Here is a 25,180-nt window from a genome sequence, read left to right as displayed (position 1 = left end):
CCAATAATACAGTGCGTTTTGTCTGTGTAAAATACAGAAATAGCACCCATTAATGAGACTGCGCCCAACCATACGGTGCGTCGAATGGTCGTGAAAATACGGTAATTGTTAAGATAAGCTTTTTTCACATTTTCAGGTAGTGTTGTGCTGCGGGATTTTTTCAATGAAAGAAATGTGCCTTGGCTCGAAAAAGATTGAAAAAACTGCTCTAGATCAACGGCGACCCTGATGAGGACCAATAACTAGATCCTGATGAGGACATGGGGCTTCAACAATGGATTTATGGATAATTTTAGTCAGTGTTCAATAGATTGAAAATATGATTACATTTGTGTGGAAGTACTGCCACAGAGCTCTCTTGAACATCTGAGTTTTTTACATTCATCCTATTAATATTATTAATGAAGAGATTATGATGGTCACGTCTATGTACAATGGCATTGTTCTGTTGTGTATTCAGAGCCTCGCCTGCCTGCTTCTCATTCAGCTTGCGTGGGGCTGCTCTCCCACTCAATTTGCAATCAAGACAAAATTTAGAGCACTGAAGCCTGAAGGCAGGTGGGTGTCAACACAAAGAATATATTGCCCAGTAACTCTGTATTTGTGTGTGTGTGTGTGCGTGTGTGCGTGTTTGCCGGCATGTCAGTATGGAGTGAGGTTGTAATGGGGTTTGGGGAACAAGTTGCGCATGTGGGGGAGCAAGGTGCATCTGAGTAATAGAGGATGGAATGTGTGCAATGATTTAAAACAGTGGTCCCCAACATTTCATTCACCATGCTTTAGTAACAGACATTACAGTAATTCCAGGGTATGGAATATTTTTGTGTATGCGTGCATGTGTGCTTGCGAGTCATTTTGGAAAACATTTCCTCCACACAATCCTGGAAGAGTTCAACATTAGAGCCTGGTGTCCTGTCGACACAGCTAATACTTTTATTTTCCAAATTGCGCATTTCTAATGATATACATTCAAGCATATTACGAACAGCAATAGACAAATTCAACCACCCTTAAATTCAAGTTCTTGTCTACAAAGAATGCCGCCCCACGCCCACACCTTTATTTTGTCGATCAAAGTGTACAAATTCCTGTCCATCCAACACACAGTATGACATTTTTTTCCTTAGTTATTCACTGTTTCAGATATTTCAGAGATGTCAAATAACAGTGTAATCTCGCACAGGTAATCCTTCGTGTGTGCACAGTATGCCTATCGACTGCTGCCGTTAATGTGTGTTTTTGAAAATTGCCATCCTTTTTCATTACAATAATTGCCATATCAGAAACTTGGCTTGATGATGAAAAAACAAGTGAAATGAAAATTGATGGATATGAAATGTATGCAACTCATAGGGAAGACAAAAAAGGAGGGGGAGTTGCAATATATGTAGATAAAACACTGAAATGCAGCAAAATTGAGAGCTTGACAAACACAACTGAGAATCTAATGGAATGTCTAACTCTTGAAATACACATTAAAAATGCATCAAATGTTATTATAAGCTGTGTTTATAGGACACCAGGATCTTGTCTAGACACATTTAATAAAAAACTGACAGATATGCTGAGTTGTTCTAATGACAAGAAAACACGAATAATATGTGGCGACTTTAACATCAACTTATTAAACCCAAATGGACACAAAAAAACAACAGATTTCATAAATACAATGTATAGCAACGGTCTTTTCCCAGTCATTCTGAGACCCAGCAGAATAACAGTTGATATGGCCACATTGATAGATAATATATTTATAAATAAGATTGATCATAAAAAGGAAAGTGGACTTCTCATAACTGATATAAGTGACCATCTACCGGTCTTTGCAGTCCTACACAATTACTTTGATAGAAAAACTAAACCAATACCCCACACATCAGAAATAAGACTCAGAACCCAACATTCCATCGCAGCTTTCAAGCTCAACCTAGTCAAGCAAAATTGGTCTGAGGTCTACACAAATGATGATCCAAATACTGCGTTTGACGCATTTCAGTCAACCATAACCTCCTTATACGACAAACATTTCCCAGTAATTAAAGTCACCAGAAAGTTCAATGAACAAAGTAAGCCATGGATAACAAAAGGCATAGAAAATGCATGTAAAAAGAAAAACAATCTATACAAATCGTTTCTAAAATCCAGAACTAAAGAAGCTGAAACAAAATATAAGACTTATAAAAACAAATTAGTAAACATTATAAGAACTAGCAAGAGAGACCATTTTCATGCATTATTAGAGCAAAATAAAAGCAACACTCAAGAAATTTGGAAAATCTTAAATCATGTAATTAGAAATAGCTCTAATAAAGTAGATTATCCAGAGTATTTTATGAAAGACAAAAATACCATTATTGAGGAAACTGCAGAAATAGCAAATGATTTTAATGAATATTTTGTTAATATCAGCAGTAACTTAGCAAAACTAATTCCTGATCCAATAAATTATTTTGAAATAGATAAATACATAGAAAAAAATCCCTCCACAATGTTTCTTACTGCTGTGAATCAAAATGAAATATTAAATATTGTAAAAACATATCAAAGTAAACTGACTGTTTTAATATTGATATGTCAATAGTAAAGCAGATTATAGAATTTGTAGTGCGACCCTTTACATATATATGCAACCCATCAAAAATTAAAACAGCTAGTCATTCCAATTTTTAAAAGTGGAGAAAGACAATTTTTTACAAATTATAGACCAATATCACTGTTACCACAATTTTCAAAAATATTAGAAAAATTATTTTCTCGCAGACTTGACAACTTCATATATAAACACATGCTATTAAGTGAAAATCAATATGGCTTCAGAGAAAAACGGACCACCTTAATGGCAGCAATGGAGTTTGTGGAAGCAATAGCCACGAATATAGATAATAAAGAATTCACGGTTGGGATTCTTCTAGATCTAAAAAAAGCTTTTGATACGATAGACCATACTATATTATTGAATAAATTAAAGAGATATGGTATCAGAGGCACAGCATATAAATGGATTGAAAGTTATTTAGAAAACAGATATCAGTATGTGCAGTTCAAAAACAAAAAATCCAATTTACTGTAGATTATCCATGGAGTGCCTCAGGGGTCAGTGATTGGACCAAAACTATTCATTTTATATATAAATGATATCTGTAGTGTGTCAAAACTATTCAAATGTGTCCTATTCACCGATGACACAGCCTTTTACTGCTCTGGAAAAAATATGAAACAACTCCTGAAAACTGTGGAAAATGAATTGACAAAATTAAAAAACTGGTTCGACAGAAATAAACTATCTTTAAATTTAACAAAAACTAAGTTAGTTGTTTTTGGCACGAGACCAATCAAAGACCAAGTTAAAATAAAGATAAATTCAATTGAAATAGAACGAGTCTATGAAAATAAGTTTCTTGGACTAGTAATAGAAACAAAACTATCCTGGAAGCCACACATAGATAACATTAAAAGAAAAATATCCAAAACTATCGGGATACTCCACAAAACGAAGGATGTGTTGAATAAGAGCTCCTTGTATACATTATATTACTCATTATTACTCCCATATATGACCTACTGTGTAGAAATATGGGGAAAAGCCTGTAAAACAAACACACTCCCTGTTTTAAAACTACAAAAAAAAGCAATCAGAATAATCAATAGGTCTAAATATATAGAACCCACAAATCCAATATTCATCAAATTAAACACAATGAAATTCTACGACCTGGTTGACTTCAAAATTACCCAATTAATGTATAAAGCACATAACAATCTCCTTTGACAAAATATCCAGCAGCTTTTTGAAATTAGAGAGAGCTGTTATCATCTAAGGGGTACTAATCAATACAAAAAATCCAGAACAAGAACAAACATCAAGCAAAGGTGTGTATCAGTAATAGGTGTCAATCTGTGGAATAAGCTTGAAACGGACCTGAAAATGAGCAAATCAAAAACAAATTCAAAAGATTAGTACAAAAAACTACATGAATCAGAATTAAGAAGATAAATTTGATATACTTATAAAATATAGTAATACAACTATTTGTTCTTGTTTTGGATATTGATCAACTTATCAATTGTATTCAAGAAATGCTAATTATAATGAATATCAGAAAATTGAAATACAAAAGGAGAAAGAATAACTATATATATACAAACCAAAAGGTGTATAAATAGAATAGTATAGTATACATAAGGGTAAAAGTATTTGATGATATGTAGATTTTTCTTTTCTTCTTTGTTTTGAAAAATTATCAATTCAAATTGCTACATAATAAGGGGTAGGACTAGATAAGTTATTTACTTCTTCCTACTCCTTTGAGCATACAACTGTGATGATGTGTGTTTTCTTCCTTTATCTACTTTCCAATTTTCCTTTCATCATTTTTGTTTGACTTTTGTCAACCTGTTATTGTGTGTACTATATATGCTCAATAAACAAATTAACAAACAAACAAACAAAATGTGGATGTACAATTCGTCTGTGTTGTAGCATCAGTTTTTGTTGATGCAGTTGAAGTTATTTTCCCGGTCTATATCATCCTGTTGACTGTGATCTGTGTATTGAAATATTGTACGTCTCCAGGAAATACTTTTACTGTGTTGCTTTCGTGTCTTGTCTGTGAGTGCATCCAAATTCGGCTCCTTAAGTCACATTATGTTCAAGCCAGTCATAGACTGAGGAGATACTATCTGCAATAATGATTTTTACCAATGAGAGAAGCCTTTTAATAGGCCAAGTCGATTATGACCTCCCGCTGATCATTCGGCAAGCCCCCTCGGCGCCCATTTTTAAAACTCGTCTTAAAACGCATTATTATTCTCTGTCTATTGACTCAGCATGAGACTTGATTTGTTGTTGTTGTTGTTGTTTGACTGTTTGTGTGCTTTCTACTGTCTTCATTATTCATTTATTTGTTTTATTGTTTGTTGTTGTATGAATTGTTGCTCCATGAACAGCATTTTGTATTAGAGGTGTCAAATTATCGCGTTAATTCTGAATAATTAATTCCAGTTAGAGGGGGCAGACTCGCTGAACTAGAATTTGCAAACGATTTGGCTCTGTTAAGTCACACCCAGCCTGCACTCAAAGAGTTGACCAACAATCTGCATGAGCACGGAGTTAAAGTCGGTTTACGAATAAGCCAGGAAAAGACCAAGGCCATGGCCATCGGACAGCACCAACACCTTCAACAACTCACTCTACACCAACACGACAGAGTACATTGACAGCTTCACATATCTTGGAAGTAACATCTCAAATACAGGTGATGTGGAGAAAGACGTCAACCGTAGACTTGGTAAAGCTGCAGGAGTGTTCTGGTCATCGAAGGCCATCACTACGGCTACCAAGCTAAGCCTCGATATGTCAGTGGTCATTCCAACAGCGATTTATGCCTGTGAGACATAGATGAAGACAGCCAACATTACCAACAAGTCAGATGTCTTCCATCGGCGTTGCCTGAGATATATCCTGAGGATCTCATGGAAGAGACCACATCACCAACGAGGAGGTGATGTGGAGGGCAGGTGGAGCTGCACTGTCAGACATCGTCTCTGAATGCAGAAGGAGAATGATTGGCCACGTACTCCGACTGCCAAGAGAGAGACTGGCAAGTGCGGCCATGGACAGGATGCCAGAGGGTGGAAAAAGGAAGAGAGAGAGGCCAAAGAAGACGTGGAGACAGACCGCTAAAGAAGACCTATGCCAGATGGGTGTCAGCTGGCATGGAGCAAGAAGGGTCACCAGAGACCGGAGCAAATGTAGGAGACTCGTCACCCAATGTTCCAAATAGGAATGGGTGGAACTAACTAACAAACTGACAACCTCACAAACCGGCCGCAGTACGTGAGGGTACAGAGCTGTGAGTCGGACAGGCTTCTCTGCAGCACTGGAGCGCCGCATGGGACTGTTCTGGCTCCATTCCTGTTCATCCTCTACACCTTGGATTTCAGACACACCACTCCAAACTGCCACCTTCAGAGGTTCTCCGATGACTCTGCGATTGTAGGCCTCATTACAGAGGGAGACGATCGGGAGTACAAGGGACTGACGAAGGAATTTGTGGACTGGCGCCAGCAGAAGCATATCCAGATCAACCCTAGGAAAACTAAGGAGCTGGTTGTGGATTTCTGCAGGAAACAGTCCTCCCTGCACTGATGAACATCCAGGGTACGGACATCGAGAGGGTGACTTCCTACAAGTACCTGGGTGTTCTTCTCAACAATAAACTAGACTGGTCTCCCAACACGGACGCTCTGATCAGGAAGGGCTCTTCCTACTCAGAAAACTGAGGTCTTTTGGAGTTCAGGGGTCACTCCTGAAGACCTTCTATGACTCTGTGGTATCCTCAGCCATTTATTATGGCATAGTCTGCTGGTCAGGCAGCATCTCAGCCCGGGACAGAAAGAGATTGGAGCAACTGGTCAGGAGGGCCTTCTGTCCTGGGCTGCTCCCTAGACACTCTGGAGGAGGTGGGCAACAGGAAGATGCTAGCTAAGCTAAAAGCTATGATGGACATTCCCTCCCACCCCCTCCAGCCCGCCCTGACTGCACTAGGTAGCTCCTTCAGCCAGAGACTGTTACACCCGCGCTGCAAGAAGGAGAAATACCGCCGCTCGTTCCGACCGACTGCTGTCAGGCTGCTAAATAAAAAAATAAAATGATGTGAAAAACAATTGTAAATAGCACAGCTACCTTATCTATATCTATATTTAGATTGCACTTAATTGAACGGTGCAAATTGAAACTGTAACATTTATTTTGTGACTGCAAACACTTTGTTTTTCTTCTTTCTTCTTTCTACCCACAATCTTGCTGCTGTGGACTGTAAATTTCCCCAGTGTGGGACAAATAAAGGATATCTTATCTTAACTTAGCGCATTATGTATTTTAATCGTGTTAATCTAAATTTTAATCTCTAACTTTATTGTTACTGTTGGTGGTTTGGCTTCTTATAATCTCCCTTTTTATGTGTTGGCTTCCTGTGTTTGAGTAGTTGAGGGTGGGAAAAAAAGGTCAGTCACAGCCTAAAGCGGACAATGATTGGCTGTCATTATGTTTGGGTTTATTTAGCAGAAGATGATTGGCTTCTATTGGAGTTGGGCGGGCTAAGTAAGCAGTGGTGAGGAGTGGAGAGGTGAAAATGGAGCAGGATGTGAGAGTTCTCGGCACAATGAATGGACAATTTACATTCCAAAAACGCCCCAACGGCACTATTGATAAAGGTAGTGTTGTGCCAAATTTGTAAGGAGTTTGCTTCCCACCGAAGCAGCTCAAGTTTCGCAGACCACATCAATGCAAAGCACCCAGTCGGGAGTGCAGCCACAGCGAACAGCACCAAAGTGTGAGCAAAAGAGCGAGCCATAGCAAAGCTCTTCGCCACACTAAACTTGAGGAGAACACCCCGCATACGAGGCATGAAGTCAGCATAGATACTGTGTCCTCTGTATTCTCTAGAAGTGATTTATGTTTATTTCAACACTTTATTTTGTAATGATGAACAGTGTTATTTCTGAAGTGCTAATTTACAGCACTGGGATTTAAGGGTCTGTTATATTTATTTATTTATTACCTGAAGTAAGTTCAGTGTTCAGTACTTGTATTGCTCAAAAAAGTATTCTTACTCTTTTTGATATGTTAACCTAAGCACATGTTATGGACCTGATGTTCTATTTTATCTTTATTTTGTAATTATTTGGAGATTTACCAAAAAACAAAACAGTGATATTCCCCCTGGTGGTCGAAACTAAAGGTTGCAGTTAAGACCTAGGACGAGTCTCAAATACAGCAGAAAGTAAATGGCTAGGAATGCATTGGTTCAAGTCTGTTTAAAAACAATAAACCACTTTATCATACCACTTGTTTTGTGATATCAATCCTTTGATCTGCCTCAATAATGTTATGAATTTAAAATTAAAATAGGGGCTTTCTCAGCCATTTTTAGATGAGAATAAAATCAAGATTAATTAGATCAATTAATTGCAGATCATAATTAATCTCACAAATGTTTAATCTCTTGACAGTACTACTTTGTATACAACAGTAGTTGTTTTCAGCACTTGGTAAATACAGTTGAGATGACACCATACTAAAGATATTTTTTCACTGATTTTGGAATTGCAGATTCTCTCACAAATTATGGAAAATAGATGGATGCATGACAATTATTTTATTTCTGTTTGCAAAGAACAAAATCGTTCCTTTTGCTTTGAACACATTGCTTGGCTTCTGTACTGTCTCGGCCAGATTTGGACAGTCAGCTAAACTCATTTCCTACACCACGACTCTGAAGACGTTACTCTTCGTCCACAGGTTTAATAATGTAGAAAAAGCTGAAACTGTAACATACAAGGTAATATTACTTTGAATTCACAACCAGCAGAATAAAATAACATTACCTGAACCACGAAACTAGCAAGACGTCATTGTGCTAACGTAATTAGCGAGTGCTAGCATAAATCGTAACATGTTTTATACACATCGCCGAACAGCATTTTTAACATAAAGTGCCACAGAACTGTTCACCGATAAAACGAACTTGTACATACTCACGATGCTACCAAAGGCGTGAGATGTCTGTGGATTGTGCTGGATTAAACTCGAGGACCATTGGATTGGATTTTGGATTGGATAAGCTTTATTGTCACTGTATGTGGAACATATAGCACAGATGCAATTTCTTCCCTCTCAACATAAAACAAGAGGAGTCGCTGCGGGTGTCCGCGCCGCCACCAAAAGAAAAGCCAACAAAAAAAAGACAAATAATACAAAACAACACATGAGACACAGACAATCGTGCACTCTTAACCACTTTCCTGCATACACTTTGTTGTCTGAAGCAGTTATAGATGAAAGAGGACCAAATCAAAGAGTCCTTTTCACCAGTGGATTAAAGACATCATGCTGCAATGTGCACACGTCTGCTACAAGCTAAGTTGACAGCAAAAAGAAGCTGTAGCATCCATTAACGAAAAAGAGAGATTGGCTCTCTTCTCCTGTCCCATGTAAATCCGCTTCAATTCCAAGCCGCGACTCCCAGTTCCACATACGCATCGGTGCTCTGCGCTGAGGCTCCTTTCTTCTCATCGTCGGCTCCTCAATCCATGCATCCATCCAGCCGCAGACTGTCTATCAGCACCGACCTTTTCGCTGAACAAAGCAGGGCTGTGAAAATGCTGCCTAGTTCAGGCGCAAGACACAAGCACCCCCGGGGATGTCCAGCAATGATAGTCAAATGGTGCCGACATTCCTCCCAATCAAGAAATCAGTGCTGGTATGCGTGTGCTGCTGAGAAGGTTTCTCTCATTGACGATCTATCACTCTACTTCCTGCTTCCGCGTACGCGTGTTCCGCATTCATGACGTCACGTCCGGTTTTGAACTACGCTGTTTGCAATAAAATCAATAAAGTTACGTTGCATAAAAAAAATATTCTCAACTATGCATGGAAATATGAACGTTACTTTAGTGCAGTGGTTCTCAAATAGTGGGGCGTGCCCCCCTGGGGGGGGGGGGGGAGGCTCCGTCAGGTGGCGCGCTTGGCCTCGGGGAACATGCTTTGTTATTTTGATTTTTTTTTACTGTCCGAGAATAAAGTGCAATTGCACCTCGACTACATTAGGGGGCAGTGCTCACCTTGGCAGAGTGGGCAGGGAGCATTCGCTCCGTGTTTTGTTCGCACTGAGCATGCTCGCTTTGCACACGGCACGGAGTATGAGTAGGAAGTGTTGACATGAAGTTGACAGAGAGAGAGAGAGACGGAGAAAAGAGGTCTACCGAAAGCGAAGATGAGTAAAATATGACGAAGTTTATGGAGCGCTTGACTTCACTGTGATTACGGTGGGAAGAAAGACAGTGGACAGCATGAAGCTAAATGAATTTAGGTGTCACTTAAAGACTTTGCACCCCAATTCCGTTGATAAGAGGGTTTTTTTCAGCAAAAACGTGCCGAATATTGCCAACAATCATCCCTTCAACAAATTTGTTCTTCGTCGTGTCATCCATTTTCTTTGCTTTGAAATGATCCATAGCTGTCTGTCTTAGACGAGGGGGCAGAGTAAAAATTTAATCACGTTAAAATTTATTTAAATTAATGCCGATAAAAACGTGTAAACTGACAGCTCTAATTATAACTATATTTGAGAGAAAAAAGCTTGTTCTTTTGCCTCATTCAAATCGTAATAGCTGAACATTTAAATATGTCAACTAACGTGCAATCACATTCGTAAATGAATGGCTTCTGGTTTTTGAAATGTAAATTACATCATAACTTCTCCTCAGCTGCCGGTTAACCTGGCCGATCTTCGACCCACTTTTCTCCAGATTGTCGCTACGTTTCTCCATTTTCTGTTATTTCTTCTATTATTTTCTTCTCTTTTCTTTCTTACCGCTATTTTTATTTTTCTTCTTCGTGCTACCACTATTTTTATTTTTATTCTTCGTGGCAGGCGTTCACTTTGGCCTGGGGAGTCAAGTTCAGCATTCACTTCAATGATATCTGGCACCATCTAGCGTCGTGAATGGATATAATGTCTAGACCCCGAATATAAGACAACCCCCACTTTTTCAGTCTTATTTCAATGCAAAATAAACACCGTCTTATATTCGGGCCAATACGGTAATTGAAATCAAACGTTTGCAATCATTGCTGATGAGTCTTTCACATCGCTGTGGAAGACTTTTGGTCCACTTTTCTTCGCAGGATTGCTTCAGCGACATCATATTGGTGGGTTTTCTAGCATCAACTGTCCATTTTCCGTCACACCAAAGCATCTCAATTGGATTCAAATACGGACTTTGACTTGGCCACTCCAAAGCCTTAATTCAAACTCTTCCATAAACATTAACTTGTCCAACATCCTTCAGCCCAGATCATCATCAAAACCCCCTTCTTTCACCACCTCACCCCCATCCTCCGACAGCTCCATTGGCTCCCTGTCAAACTCAGAATCAACTTCAAAATCCTTCTCTATACATTTAAGGCCATCCATAACCTCCCCCTGCCCCAATTTGTCTGATGTTCTTCAAATTTCCGTTCCCTCAGGTCCTCATCCTCCCTCCACCTCTGTGCACCCTCTGCCTGTCTCAGCACGATGGGGTGCAAAGGTTTCAGCCGCTCTGCCCCAAACTGTGGAACTCACTTCCACCCAACATACGTAATATTGATTCCCTTCCCACATTCAAATCCAGTCTCAAGTCCCACCTATTTCAAAGTGCATACTCCAATTAATTACACACCTTTTTATTATTGATAATTTTATCTGTGGTTTTATTGTTTTGTTCTTGATTTTTCAAGTGTCCTTGAGTGTTTTGACAGGCACTTATAAAAAAATGTATTATTATTAATAGAATTGCTGTGACAGAGACACACTTTTATGAAACTATAGAAGATACAGTTTTGACATTAGAATTATGTAATATTTGTTGACTCGACATAAACAAATATGGTGGGGGTACTGCGTTTTATATTCCAAATCATGTCCCAGTTTACCTAGGAAAAGCTCTTAGCATGTCTGGTACAGAAGCGCTTTGGCTTCAGGAGCATGTTCCACATTGTAAACCTATTCTATACTGTTGTTGTTGCAGGCCACCAAGTGCCAATTATGAGCACTTGAATAAGTTATGTAGAAAGACCCAGGAGGTAACTGATAGGGAGCATGACATGTTTCACCTTGCAGACATGAAACTTTATGGGTTTTCAGATAATTGTAACACACACACACACACAAAAATAAAATGTGTGTGTAATCTGCCCCATATAGTAAATTCACCTACAAGGATAAAAATGAACAGAGATGGGTTAACTACAGCTACATGTATTGATCATATTTATCCAAATTGTGTTAAAAAGTCCTCAAATATTTCATAACCGGTTGGCTTTAGTGAGCACAATATACTGTGGTCGAGCAGTTAAAACTAAAATCCCACAAGCAAGATTTCGCTGTCAATCAAAAAGAGATTCAGCCTCAGACAGATCATCCAATCATCATGCAGAAAAGCTAAGTGTCCGGGCCAACCGATACACGCCCACTGTCCAAAGACTCCCAGAGACGCTGAGCGTCCAATGGGCGGGACAAAACCAGCATTTACCCAATGACTCGTCTCGTTTCAATGCATTGGGACAACCTACTCTGAACTCTCCGGTCGCCCGGTCGACGCTCGGCGTCCACACAGTTTATAGCACAGTGAAGCTGGGGGAATGAATGGATATGTCTTATGCTTTTGGTAAGACCTGTATGACTGTATTTGCGGATGAGACAACTGTACATGTGTCTGCTTCAAGAATGGATAAGATCAATAACATTCTACAACAGGAGCTTATGTCAACTTATGAGTGAGTGGTGGAGAACATATTGAGACGATCCATCCTTCCATCCTCTGATCCTCACAAGGGTCGCAGGCTAGAGTCCATCCCAGCTCTCTTCGTGCAGTTGGCGGGATACATTCTGTATTGGTTGCCAGCCAATTGCAGGGCACATATAGACGAAAAACCATCCACGCTCACACTCACACCTAGGGACAACTTAGAGTGTTCAAACAGCCTGCCATGCATGTTTTGGAATGTGGGAGAAAACCGGAGTACCCGGAGAAAACCCATGCAGGCCCGGGGAGAACATGGAAACTACACACAGGAAGGCTGCAGCCGGGATCGAACCCACGGAATTCTGCACTGTGAGATCACCGTGCTAACTGCTCGACCATCGGGACGCCATGTTAAAACTAAATGTGTCAAAAACAAATTATATGATGTTGGGTACTGCATAGTTTTTGAAAGAAGCCCCAATTTTAAACATGTTTCTGCAGAACAAGTGACTGAATTTAAAATGTTTGGGCTCACTTTACATCAAACTATGTCATGGACAATTCATATGAATAATATTTTAACTAGAATCAGTTGGAAACATCTCACTGATTTGGTGCAATGACAATAGGGGTGTTCACGCGGCAACTTTTGCTACGGTGCTGCCCCAGTAGAGCGTTCACACTTACAAAGTTACAGCGGAGTAGCCCCTGAAAACAACTTAAACCAGAGCAAATTTAACTCTGTTCAAGGAGGTGGTTTAAAATTTTGCTCTGGAGCAAATTCTCGTTTGCGGGGCAGCACCGATGTAAAATGGTACGTGTGAACGCGACAGGGGTAGAGTCGCTACGCATGAGAAGAGTTGATTACATATGGGTAGAATGCGTTGCTTTCGTGCTCTGTTGTACTTCCGTCACCTTTCTTTTGTAGAAGACTGGACTGTCTCGGAGTTGTTTGTGTAGTTTGTTCCTCTGTTGTGTGTTCACAACCCCCCCACCCTACCCATAGAATTTATTTTGTGATTTCCTCTCTTGATTTTCTGTTTGGAGCATTATGTTTGCTTTTCTGAGTGTCATTGAAGTCATCGTTGATTTACGTTTTCGGGGGTGGTCATTGAACGCCTCTCGAGCAGAAGGCACGGAGACCGAGGAGAAGGACGTGCCTGTACTTGCTTGAGTTAAACAAATTAATAAAGTGTATGTTTTAAAAAGAACCAACACGATAGCTCTTTATTTTCTATCGTATTGCACGGCCGCAGAAACTGCCGTGTGAACGGAAGTGGGGCTGCACCGGGGTAAACACGCTTCGCAGTAGCTTTTTATGTGTGAACACTCCACAAAATTTGCTCCGGTGTAAGATATATCGCAACAAAATATGTCGGTGCAGCACCGATCCAAATGTGTGCCGTGTGAACACCCCTAATTTTATGTAATTGGAAACCAGAAAAATCAGATGACAGTCTGTAGTTTTATGTCACCAGGATTATTGTCCCACTGTGAGGGTGAGTGCTGCTAAAAAAAAATCAAATTCAGATTGTACAGAATTGAGTGGCAATCTGTTACCGGTCCAAATTGGTACTGGAGTGATTCCACTTGTTTAAACCTAATTGATCAACAGCACCCCTCTTTTTCATGCGGTTGATACAAATATCTGGTGTGCCGCCAGTTTAATTCCATCACTGCCGAGATGACTCGGGTAGCGCTGTGCACTTGCTAGGAGATTATTAGCTACAAATGCTAAGCAAACAATTTATTTCGCAGTGGACCTGAACAGTGCAAGTCATGTTTGTACAGAGGGAAGTAAAGAAGTCAATTAATCAAATTTAATCACGTCTCCTGTCACGAATTTCAACTGAACGCAGAGACCAGGAGATTTGATCCCCACCAAAAACAAAAAGGGATACAAGGCGTTACATTCAGTAATTTATAATAATAATAATAATAATAATACATTTTATTTGAAAGTGCTTTTCATCACACTCAAAGACACTTTACAAGAGCTTAAAACACAGGATAAAAATGTGCACTTAAAACAAGCATACATAATTTACAAACGCACATTAAATGAACAAAAAGCAAAATGGGTAAAATAGATTAAAATTTGACTTTGCTTTGTAAATATAAATTAAATTTATTAATTGTGATTGGATTCCAGGAAAAATTGACTGCACTGGTAGACTAATAGGGATCATAAAACAAACAAACAAATAAATTACAGTTGTTTGGGCGGAATCACACTCTTTACATTTAGTTGTAAGAAAGGTCATAGAAGCACCCAAAGGCCAAAATTGTGGTGTGTATGTTATTTGTGAAGCCATTTTCACACTGCACTCGCATGAAAGAGTTGCGTGACGAAAGACAATGGCAGTCTGGTGCCAGCCTGCTCGTATTTGGTACTGACGTAGCAGTTTAACAGGAAGTACACAGCCGCTGGTTTAGATTAGAAGTCGAACGCACCGTGACAATTTGTATCGTTCATTGTTGCAAATTAAAGCCTGGGCTTTGCTCATTTTAAGGGGGTGGAGGAGACGAAAAGCAGAAAAGGCAGACGAAAAGCAGAAAAGGGAACGTGTGCATTCTTTACTAATTGCTCAGCGTAAAATTGGAGAGTTTAATCTCATTGGTGAGCTACCGTTCCAGTCAGACCGCTTTGAGGTATGCTTCACGCTGAGCGGGAAGCAATGTCTTCTGAAATACGTCACTCTCCAGCATCTCATCTCACTTATGTCCCAAAGCTCAAGACACGAAGATGCCATTACTTGAAAATAAGTCTGCCAAAATAGAACTTGAATCCCTCTGTCAGAGCCTCTCCTATGGATGGCGCTTGTCTGACATCCTGAGGAAGCCACTCTTGTATAGAAACGTTTTTCATTTCAGTCATTTCCCTGCAGGCTAAATTACTGAATCTCGTAGGGGTAATGTAAGCCTAGCATTCTGTGTGTATTTTAGGTGGTGTCTGTCATTTTGCATTTCAAAACGTCTGACCCATTCTTGGTTGGAGTGACATACTTTGATTCTACACCACCATTCAGTCTACTCAGCCTTTCTGCATTAATGGTAACAGATGAAGCCTGCTTGGATGAGAGGTGAAACATCTTCAAAGACAAACTGAACAGTCTAGTTTCTATAAATTAAATGTCCTTTAAAAAATCTCATTCAAAGACGATTAAACACAGCATAAAAAGCTTGAGTGTGTCTCAAAAATAACCAAATTCAGTGTATCCTGTAGTCTTTTAACAGAGGCCACGTCTTTCCCGACCCCTTTGTTATTTTCTTCTCCGGTATATTGGCCAATTAAATGTACTTTAGCAAAAGACAATTTTATAGGTATTACCCAGAGCTGCAGTAAACAATGTTTTTGTTTCCTTTTAACCACTTTGGAAAACAAATTGGCACATTAATTGGCAAATAGCTGGAAGAGGCTCTGGAGCCCAAGCCTTCAGGTTATGCTGGGGCATTGGCATGTGTGCCTATTCAGAGGTAATCCTTCTGCTTTATGATTCACCATGACAGTATGGAGCTGAAGCGCCTCAGACAGGGAAGACCGATGCCAGATGTCGGTCATTAGCTCCTTTTCTCGCCTCTATCTCTCTCACTCCATGCAAATACATACACAGACCTCATAACATTGACTCCCTCTGTTCTCTTTGGCGCACTCAATCTGTTCGTTTTATGGCGCAACATGGTCTCTCTCTGGTTTTATTTTGGAAATATTGAAGTCAAATAACAGTCTTGACTAAAGGTACCCCCACCCCCACAAAGGTACACACACAAAAAAAGTGTGTGCTTGTGTGAATGTATAGATTCCTCTTTTGCATTCATGAACATCTCTTTGAACCCACAGATTCTCGCACCACTCTTTTTCACCCTTAGAGTGCAGTACAGGGGTACCTTTTTTTTCTGAACCGCTTGATCCTCACTAGGGTCGCGGATGGTGCTGGAGCCTATCCCAGCTGTCTCCGGGCAGTAGGCGGGGGACACCCTGAACCGGTTGCCAGCCAATCGCAGGGCACACAGAAACGAAAAACCATTCGCGCTCACACTCACACCTAGGGACAATTTGGAGCGCTCAATCAGCCTGCCATGCATGTTTTTGGAATGTGGGAGGAAACCGGAGGACCCGGAAAAAACCCACGCAAGCACGGGGAGAGCATGCAAACTCCACACAGGAAGGCCGGAGCTGGAATTGAACCCGGCACCTCTGCACTGTGAAGTCAACGTGCTAACCACTCGACTACCGGGCCGCCCACAGGGGTACCTCTACTTATGAAATTAATTGATTCTGGAAGAAATGTGTTGGAAGTACTTTGGAAGTAGAGACACATTTTTCATGTAAATGCCCGAATCTGTTCCAAACCCCCCAAAATTCAGACATAAATGCATCAAAATATGTAACAAATACATTTTACCATTAGATTATTTCACAATAAATGAGAGTTGTGTATAATGTAAAAAACTAATAATAAAGAATAAAAATTATGGTCATTTAACTTTTAACTGAATCCTCATCGTTGTTTGCCCTCTTCATGTTCTCTCAGAAGTGGTTTTTGCCTGGCATTTTGTAAAGAACTGATCCAAGGACGTTTGTTTGCTTTTGTCGACCCTTCGAACATGTTCAAGGCAAACATCAGCATAGTGAACGATCGGCCACCTGGTGAAGACTTTTTCTTGGCCATTCACATTTATGTAATGCTATCAGAACACCTCATGGGCTGAGGACGAATGACTAGGACGCTGCATAGACATATATCTATTTATCTATCTACACCAGGCATGTCAAATTCATTTCACATTGTGGGCCACATACGGCCTTGGTAGATGTCAAGTGGGTCGGACCATTAAAATTATACCATACTCTGCTATAAATAACCAAAATAATATGTCTTTCCTTTGTTTTGGTCTAAAGAAGCACAAGAAGATTAGGTGGGTGTTGAAATTTAATGAATATATCTTTTACAAAAAAATGTCATGAAGCTCCTTAGATTTCCTTAGACAAATGTGCAATTTACTTTTATCATTCACATATATGCATTGCAACTGATCCCACTGATTGTACAAAGGCACAAAACTTGAGTGTAATTGGTATTGAAAAATATAGTCATGCACTTTAAGATTAAACAAGATTTATAAAGAATTTTTTCAACCATTTACACGTGCATATAAAATCTAAATTTAATCCCTGCCTACACCTTACAAACTAAGGAGAGTGCTATTAAATGTGTAAAGAAGAAAGTATTCACATGTCCTTGATAGTGTCTGCTGTGTTGGGTCTGTCTCAGTGACAGACTGAGGCTGCTGTTGTCTTCTTCTCTGATCAAAACAGTGTTGTTTTCTACTCTGATCAAAACAGTGTGTCCCCTAGTGGGTACTCATGAATTGCAATATTAGAATTGAAAATATTAATTCCCATGTCTTTTATGCATTTTTCACTTTTAAATTATCCTGTGGGCCTGATGGAACTTCCTTGGGGGGCGGGGGGCGGTTCTGGCCCGCGGGCCGTATGTTTGACACCGACACACTGATCGACACACACACACGCACATACATGGACACGTCCGGTAGAGGTCCCTCTTAGCCAATGGGATGGCAGGATGATGCTCACTTGTAGCCAATGGCAGAGCAGCTATAAGTATGTTGCATTCAGAAATTCGGAGCTGCGAGTAGCTGCCCATACTGTATTTATACCTTTCGTATCTTGAGATTTCTTTCGTAACAAGAGGCAATATTTTCCTGTTGAGGCATTTCGTAACTTGAAAATTTCGTATGAAGAGACGTTCGTAAGTACAGTTACCATTGTACATCTGAAAACTTCTTTCACTGTCTCCCACTCCAGAGAAATTGTACCATAATTTGTTCAATGCATCACTGTCAGCAGTGATTACTTCCTGAGCTACATGTTATCCTAATGTGAAACTAAATTAAAACAAACTGATGCTAACGCACAATCGGTAAAGCCTCTATCCACTGGGCTGCAAACAATTGTGTGTCTTTTCGAAGGTCGCGAATGTTGCATTCTCCTCAGGGTTTATTCAAGGTCGCAAATGTTCGCCAAACAGTCGGCAAGGCAATTTTAAACATGTCAAAATTTCCTTGCAACAAGAAAAATCACCAAAAACTGTTGGTGAACGTCTGGCGACCGTTAGGCAGACATTTGCGACCTTGAACAAATCTTGATGAGAACGCTATATTTGCTACCTTAGAAAACACAATTGTGCGCAGCCCAGTGGAATAGGGGCTTAAAAGCTGAAAACAAAACTCACCCACACATTGTTAATATTCAGACTTCTCAGGTCAGGCAAATTCCCCTTATCGCAAAATATATAATTGCGATGTTGCTTAAAAAGCTATTTGGTGTTGATACCCTCTTGCTCGAAACATGATGGAGTAAAAATAAAAAGCAGCAAATTTCACCAGGTGTCTGTGCTTGTGGACGAGCTAATGTTTGTGAATTCCTGTGTTTTATTGGCACATCTTAATGCAAGTATTATTTCACATGTTATTTTCAGATCAAAATATACTGCAAGAGCTCCTTAAGATCTATCTGGTGTTTTTTTAACTTTGTCTGGGGAACTAATGCCTTGAAAACCCATTACCTTTTAAGGTTTATTCGTCCCTGAGGATTATTTCATTAAATAGCATTTTAATACGTTTTTACTCATTTGGAAATATTCATTTATCATATGTGTGCTCATCATGAAAAATTGGGCATAAAATTAAATGATATGCAATTATGATTGACGGCATGAAAAATAGCTGGACTGAGATCTTGCTTTGAATGTTAGCAGGACAGTCATTGATGCCTGGAAATCGGCCATGCCTGTGTCAGACCGTGTCAGTCAGTGCACAGATTCTCACTCTCTCTTCGTTGTTACCCACAGGCCCATCAAAGGCTGATTTTCAACGCTGACAGGCCGGGCGAGGAGTTGCACAGCCAGGAACAGGTGGGAGGCAGGGGAAACTGTGGAGGCTGGTGAGCAAGCATCTGAGCCCAGAGAGTGTTGGGCTCAGGCCAGCGGCCGAACAGAAAATAGTCCTGCCCTCACATACAATTCTCAAGGTCCGCATGGCTTCATTGCCACACACAGTTAGACAGCATAACTTGTAATGTGTCACTCTGGCATTTGTGAAACATTAAAAAATGGTAGCATGATTCCCTGCAAACAAATGTAGACACAGTACTTTAAGTGTCTCCCAGGTTTCTTTTTTGCTTGTTTTTTTTCCTGGCTAAATTACAAATAGTGAAATCAATACCCATCCTTTAAAATGGATTAAACTGCTGCTAAACCAGTTAGACCATTGAAGTCATCAAGTCTTTTTTTTTTCCTCCTGGTATCCCGGCTCCTCAGCCCTTTTAGATTTTAAACTTCCCCTGCCACCTTCCATTTAATGCTGGCGTAAATGACTTTCTCCACAAAATCTATAGCGCATCTTTAAAAAGCAATAACTCTCACCGGAGTACCATGACATTGACCCTCCCCACCCTTCGCAGCAAGGCAGTGTTCAGGTTCAGTGACCAGGCCCCGTATTTGCTGAAGAGACACATGCATATATATCCACACACACCGGCTAGACCCCAGGTGCACCAAGAGGAGCAGTTAAATTTCATCATTACCCTTTCTTCTTTGTGTTGTGCCTTTTTATAGGGCATTTTTATGGCCTACTCTGAAGGTGCCATTTTGGTCCCAGTGGTATACAGAAAAAAAAGAAAAATGGATGTCGACTGAGTGAAAGAATAAAGAGTGTTAGGAAGAAGGCCTGTGCCAAAAGCAGGGAGACAGGAGAGGTAAGAAAGTGCACGTGAATCTCCACAAGCGTGTACACTGTCAAGTGCAGATGCAAAGCAAGTGAGGCACTTGGGAGTGAGAAAAAAGAGAAATTCTTCGAGAGAGAGGGCCATAAGTTGTCATTGTGACTGCTGCCTGGTATAAAAACAGTGGCGGGGGTAGCGGATAAGGCAGATGATGAATGGGTTGGATACACTCATCTATCCCACTGAAGGATTTGTGGGCAGGGAGTCGTGTACAGACACATTTAAAAATAATGGGCTGTGTGTGTGTGTGTGGTGGGACAGTAAAGTTATTTTTTTTCATTTTTAGGAAGGTGTGATGGACTAGTGACTGGAAGAAAAGGACAAGGCAGAAAAAATGGCTTCATTATCAATGTGTGTGTGTGTGTGGTTGATATGCAATGCTAACTCTTGTTCGTACTTCTGTGACAAACTCCTCGGTTGCATATCTGTGTTGACATGGCCATAACGGATGGATAACATCGCATGCTATACATGGGCTCCATTTAGGCATCCACTCACTCCAACTATCTTCCTGTTTCCAACACTGTCCACCTGTTTTATCAAATCAAACACCGGCCAAAAGATTTGTGTCCAGACTCTGAAAGGTTTACATCATAAGTAGGTCAATGGGTAAAAACTTATTCGACTGAGATATATGTCAATATTTCTAGACAAGAAAGTGTCGACACTGCTGAAGTTAACTTTAGACAGAGTTCTTTTTTCTATAGGTTTACAATACAATACAATACAATACATGCTGATTTATATAGCGCTTTCACAACAGCGACAGCTGTAACAAAGCGCTTCACAAAACAGTTAACATAAAGTAAAATAATAAACACAACACATAACATAAAACACGGACAGTCGTGCAGTCCTAACCACTTTTCTGTCACACGCTTTGTTGTTTGAAGCAGTTTGAGATGAAAGAGGAGAGAATAAAGTGTCCTTTAACCAGTGGATCAGAGACGTCATGCTCAAAATGTGCACACGTCGGCTACAAGCTAAGTTTCAAAGTCAACAAGAAGCTGTAGCATCCATTGACGAAAAGAGAGATTGGTTCACTTCTCCTGTCCCATGGAAATCCATTTCAATTCCAAGCGGCGACTCACGGTTCCAAATACGCATCGGCGCTCTGCGCCAACAAAGTTAAAAGGATCAAAAATATGATTGCTATGAAGGCACTTACATGTTTCTGAATAATGTTTCTATAACTGTACGGTATACTGGCTGGTAGAGGAAACACTGCAGGATATCAGGAAAAAGAGAGAAAAAAGATGCATCTACAGCAAAACATTTTACTGTCTTCGTCACCACATGTGTTCCAACCATTAAGAAAGACATTTGTACTCTCACAATAATCAACAATATACCAACAGTATAAGGCTATGTTTAAATGACGACTATCTGAACAGAAGACGCAAAAGTGGGACCGCGCCCCCTCTTTTTATTTTCAGTTTCATATACATACACATATAGTGGATGATCAGAGTCTGTAAAACTATTGCCCAGTCAGCAAAATTGGTCTGGCCCAGCTCTGGGGAAGACACGGCACGTACACTCGGCCCACATACCTCAATGACTGACGGTCCTGCAGTGGCCCACATCTGGCATCCATGATGTGAGCCGTATGAGGCCCAGATCTGAGCCACATTGTATCTGGCCCTACTCCGGCCCTACGCTGGGCCAGAACTGATATCAGCTTTAATTCGTCCTTAACAAGCCACATCTTTCATGAGCCATATTTGACCCACTGTTATAAAAAATATGTTTATTTTCACAATTTGTAAACCTCACATATAACTGCACATACACTGGAAAAATGCACTTTTCTTTATTTAACAGTGAACACAAAATCCAAATTGGGATGCAGCTTGCTCTTGAACGGCATTTTTCTATCCATCAAATTGTTGTGCTCTCCATGCCCTCTTTTCTTCTCATGCTCTCCTTCCTGTCACCATCCGATCAAGAGCCAGATGTAGCCATCTCTTGATTGTGACATCGATTTCCTGGTCTGAGGCCCAAGATGTTAGGCTGTTAGGTCTCACAGCGGCTGTAAGAACTGTAAGAAAACAAGGACATTGTGTTAGGAAAACAAACATTTGTACATGTCATGACCAATTGGTCAGTAAAAATAACCCTTGAAATTTCTTAAACTAGGTGCGACACTGTGGGGCGGAATATTTGCCACCAAAAACTAAACGTGAATAACTTTTAAATAGTTTATACCGAATTTGAATTACATGAATTGAAGTTAAGTGGCTCGGATAATGGATGGATTTGTATATTTTACTCTGAATCATGTTGAATAACTGAATCTGAATTGTACAATTTGAATTTGAAAGGATAGATTTTTTTTCTTTGAAATTGTATTTGATGAAAATTAAATTCTGGTTATTTTCGTATTCAGTCTTAAAAATACAAAACTTTTCATTTCAACGTCAAATTTTGTTTTTGAATTGAGGGAATAAGTTTTAAATTAACTTTATGGTCAAGTATGAAGTCCGATTTGTATCGCAACAAACTGAATCAAAATTAATTTCATTTTATTTCAGTGCAGAAAGGGTTCTTTTTTGGCAGCACCTCTGACTGTTCAATCACCTATATTTTCACTAAACTCATGCACACGGAAACTGACGCAGCAGGTTCACGTCCAGCTTGCCTGTGACGTCGCTGAGCAGTTTGTTTTCAAAATGTGCGCGCTTCAGTCTCGATTTAGACAATTTAAGAAAAAATACATATAAATAACCCTTAAATTGTAGCACAATATATTTTTAATATTTCCCTACGCCACCATAAAGAAGTCATATCTGTGCTTGGACCACATAATCCCCCCCCATATCGGGCGAATGCTAATCGTCATTATTAGCGCCCTTCAAAATTCAGGCTCAACTCTAGACAGAATTGTCTTCGTATTCTAACTGTCAGTATACTGTCACAAAGAATAAATGTTAACCTAAGCATGAAATAAATTTACTCACCACGTCTTTTCTGGATGTCTCACCGGAGCGTGCATGGGCAACTGTGGTCAAAGAGCGTCGTCGTTAACTGCGAGCGCTGTCCTCCTCCTCTTCCTGGGCAATCGGCTGGTGCCTCGCGATGTTCACACCCAATAAGGGCCCCGGCAGGGCCCTCGCCTGATTATCGTTTCAGGAGAGTTGTGGGGCGGCTACACCCACTCCCCTCCATTCCGGCGGGTTCGAGCACTGGGTGCCTCACCTTCAGGTGAGAGCCCACCTTCTTCCCTGTCGGCTGGTGGGCATTTAGCCGCGTCAGGGGCCCAAGAGCCCCGGCGTTCCCCCCTCGCGCCACTCGGAAGCATCCCACCACGTGAGGCTGCGAGGGCTGTTGTTCTTGCTTCTTCTTCTTCTTAATTGGCGGGTGGCAGCTAATGTTTGCGGTGCATCACCACCTACTGTATCGGAGTGTAGCAATACTTGACTGTTGTATATTAAAGTACGTACGAGGAAAAAAAAACAAAAAACACGAAAATTCAAAACTTGTAACTTCTTTCGCTGATGCCAGTCGACTTCAACATAATCTTACTTGACCACTTTTAATTTGTGTGTGCGCACTAGCGAGCGTGCACAAGAATTAGTACGTGCATGTGCAAATGATAATCTTGAAGCACACGTTTGTGTGTGATGAATGGAATTCCGCATCGGTGTGAAATTGTAATACAAGGCTGTGTGTAGAAAAAAACCCTCTGAAACTGCATTTAAGGGTGGCTCAATACTGGCTGCCCATATATGGGCCAGAGTTGTAAATTCATTTCTGGCCCAAATACTTCACTCCACAACTGGCCCACTTCTGGTTTGCCAGAGTCAAGCCAGTGCCTCTTTTGCCACTCCTGGGCCGTGTTCGGCCCACATGCATTGACCACCGGACTCGCCCAACTCAGGGTGGCTTTCGCCCCGGAAGGGGATGTGTAGACCAGATCTTTAGCCTGCGTGGCACCCTGGAGCAACGATGGGCCTACCAACAACTGACAGTCGTGTGCTTCATCGACTTTGCCGCGGCATTTGATTCAATTGACCGGGGTGTTTTTTGGATGGTCATGATGGTTGACGGGATCCCTGTGAAACTGCTTCGGCTCATCCAGGGATACTACCGGTCAGCCCGAGTCTGAGTGCGGGCCTACGGCAGCGAATCAGAAACCTTCGATGTGCGGTCGGGTGTCCGACAAGGCTGCGCGCTCTCACCAACCTTGTTCAACTATGCCATCGATCACATTCTCAACACTGCTCTCCATGGCTTTGAGGGTGTGAGGGTCGGCTGAGATGTCGGACCTGGCGTACGCAGATGATATCGCTCTACTGGGGAACACGTTCGAGGAAGTTGAAAACGCGCTGATGAAATCCATCGAATGGCCCTGACCGTTGGAATGCGCATCAATGCTTCTAAGACCAAGATCATGTCCTCCCTCACCAACCCAGCTGACCAACGGTCGCTGACACTGGAGGGCATGACCCTGGAAAACGTTGATTCCTTCACGTATCTCGGCTGCTCTGTGGTTCCGTCGGGGCAAGGAGAAGCAGAAGTTGTTCATTGCATCGGGGCCGCCAGATCCGCCTTCGTGCGCCTACAACGCCATCTGTGGGGTCGGCGCGAAATCTAGGCGGTGACAAAGGGGCGTGTCTACCAGGCGATCGTGCGTACCATCATGCATTATGGCTAGAAGTCTTCGATAACGATTCCCTCCGCCGTATTCTCCGCCGCCGCCGATCGGACCGGGTCCCCACTGCTGACCTTTGTCGCTGCCTGCACCTTCGTCCCTTACCAGCGTTTATCCTGCAACACCGACTCCGTTGGTTCGGGCATGCGGCACGCCACCAGTACGGCGAGTTGATCAGGGATGTTCTCCTTCCTGCTCCTTTGCCAGCCTGGCGCAAGCGGCGTGGTGGACAAGTCAAGACCTGGGCCACCATGATGAACGAAGACCTCGCGTACCTTTCCGGCCCCCAGGTGGTGGGTCTAAGACGGTGGAACCAGGACTGGCTCAAGCTGTCGGTTGACCTGGCACAGGATCGCCGCGCTTGGGCCGCCATGATCAGGGATGTCGTGCGCGCCAAGGAAGAAGCCGGTTCAACCCGCCCAGGGTGA

The 25,180-nt window shown here is 41.3% G+C and overlaps 1 pseudogene; it reads left to right on the top strand.

The window, feature by feature from the left end:
- The first annotated feature begins 1,614 nt into the window (after nt 1–1,614).
- LOC147197793 (uncharacterized) lies at nt 1,615–25,180 on the top strand (annotated as a pseudogene).

Source organism: Hippocampus guttulatus, chromosome 12 (genome assembly GCF_054856545.1).
Source record: "Hippocampus guttulatus isolate MCC_2025c chromosome 12, RoL_Hgut_1.0, whole genome shotgun sequence".
Taxonomy (NCBI): Eukaryota; Metazoa; Chordata; class Actinopteri; order Syngnathiformes; family Syngnathidae; genus Hippocampus; species Hippocampus guttulatus.
This window is presented reverse-complemented; position numbering and strand designations above follow the sequence as displayed.